Source organism: Sinocyclocheilus anshuiensis, unplaced genomic scaffold (genome assembly GCF_001515605.1).
Source record: "Sinocyclocheilus anshuiensis isolate Anshui unplaced genomic scaffold, SAMN03320099.WGS_v1.1 scaffold599, whole genome shotgun sequence".
NCBI classification, from domain to species: domain Eukaryota; kingdom Metazoa; phylum Chordata; class Actinopteri; order Cypriniformes; family Cyprinidae; genus Sinocyclocheilus; species Sinocyclocheilus anshuiensis.
Window position 1 is genome coordinate 128990 of NW_015552567.1, and position 1935 is coordinate 130924.

The 1935-nt window shown below is 39.4% G+C and overlaps 1 pseudogene; it reads left to right on the top strand.

Annotated features, from left to right (window-relative positions):
* LOC107664965 (protein FAN-like) overlaps nt 1-1935 on the top strand; it is a 20992-nt pseudogene that overhangs the window by 5945 nt on the left and 13112 nt on the right.

Sequence of the window (1935 nt, forward strand, 5' to 3'; positions counted from 1 at the left end):
TCACTCCCCCCACCTACAATCCCTGCCAGTACGAGACTCGAACCCACAACCTTTGGGTTATGAGTCCGACTCATTAGGCCACGACTTCCCCTTGAATTGAATCATTGACTCACTAGATTCATTTAAAAACGCAGTTAATTCATAAACGAAACACCGCTGTGTTTGAATGGAGATGCGCAGCGGCTCAGCTGTTACTTTGTTTGAAACTATTTTCGTTGATGAAATAGAGCAAAATAAGGCAATTGTGTTGTTGTCAGACAATATAAGTCACTTAATATTAACTTCTTGTTTAATGAACTGTTGTATTAAATCAGTATCACATTTGCAAACTCCCTTAATAATCATTAAAAGCTGTCACTCATCTTAGTTCATCGCGATCTCACAAAACTCCATTATAATCGACGAAGCTCCCTACACTGCACAATGAATATCTTATTTACACCTTGTCAACACTTTGTTATAATGAGACTAGAGGATAGGTCTGTGATACATTACTCAACGCTGCAGAAACACGTAAGTACGTTAGAACCTTTGAAGCTCCCTCAGCGCAAACACAAATATGCTGATCGGGTCAGTCGCACAGGTGTGCCTAAATATGACTTCATAGTCGCATGCAGTGGCGGTTCGTGGGTTTTAAAATAGAGGAGGCACACTAATTGTAACGTTATTGGTTATTGTAACGTCTGGGATCCCTGCCGATTATTATTATTATATTATTTGCTTAACCACTTTAAAATGGCCTTTTGGTTGCTTTTAGTCAGAAAACGTTTACCTCCATTTATTTTTAAGGCAGTCTTGCCCTCACAAACATGGCGGACGCGTTGACGTATCGCAGCAACGGCTCAAAGCAGCCAATGAGGCGTCTAGGTATTTATATGTCTATGGGCACGAGAGCTCCGCGCTCCCCCGGCCTCCCCCTCCCCTGCTCTATCACCTAGCGGTTGTAATTACATCAGCAGATTCGGCACATTCGCGATAGAAAAGCGGCGCTTTCACGTTATGATATTACAACTGTGAAATTACAAATTACAAAAAAATACACATTCTGAGACATGAACTGAAATTAATTGTGAATTTTATTAACATTAAATCGTCCTCCTCCCATTTTCACCTCAAAATTACGGGGGGGCTGTCCCTCCCCTGCCTCCCCCGACGAGCCGCCACTGGTCGCATGCAGTAGTTTTCAGTCGCAAATGCGACGGAAATGGTCGCACTGTAGAGCCCTGCTGAGAGGGGAAACGCGCCAGGTTCCGAAACAACGGGCCAGGTGTGAAAGCACCCTCAGGCTACTGTATAATGTCTTCAATCTAATTTTGTAAAAAAAAATCGTGAGAAAATCAAATTTTGAAATCAAAATCGTGAATCAAATCAAATCGTGAGTTGAGTGAATCGTTACATCCCTAGTTTCAAATAAATGCTGTTTTTTGAACTTTCTATTCAAAGCATTCTGGTTTCCATAAAATTAAGTGGTACAACAGTTTTCAACATTTATAATAATAATATTTCTTAAGTGCCAAATCAGCTTATTAGAATGATTTCTGAAGGAGCATGTGACATTAAAGTCTGAAGTAATGGCTTCTGAAAATTCATCCTTGCCATCACAGGAATACATTACATTTTTATATATAAAAAACAGAAAACATTTATTTTAAATTGTAGTAATTTCATTTTTTTTAGCCAAAATAAATGCAGCCTTCGTGAGCATATAAGACTTCTTTAAAAAAAAATAAAAAAATAAATTTGAACAGTAGTATATTATTAGGGTGACCATACGTGCCATTTTCCCAGGACGCGTCCTGGCCAGGATTTCTATATTGCCTAAAATATCTAGGTTTTGGCTTTGTTTGCGTGTGCAGACCGATCGGTGTATGACATCAAAATACCATACAGACGGTTCCTTATGCTTTCAAAATGCTCTCGAGGTATTTTGATGTC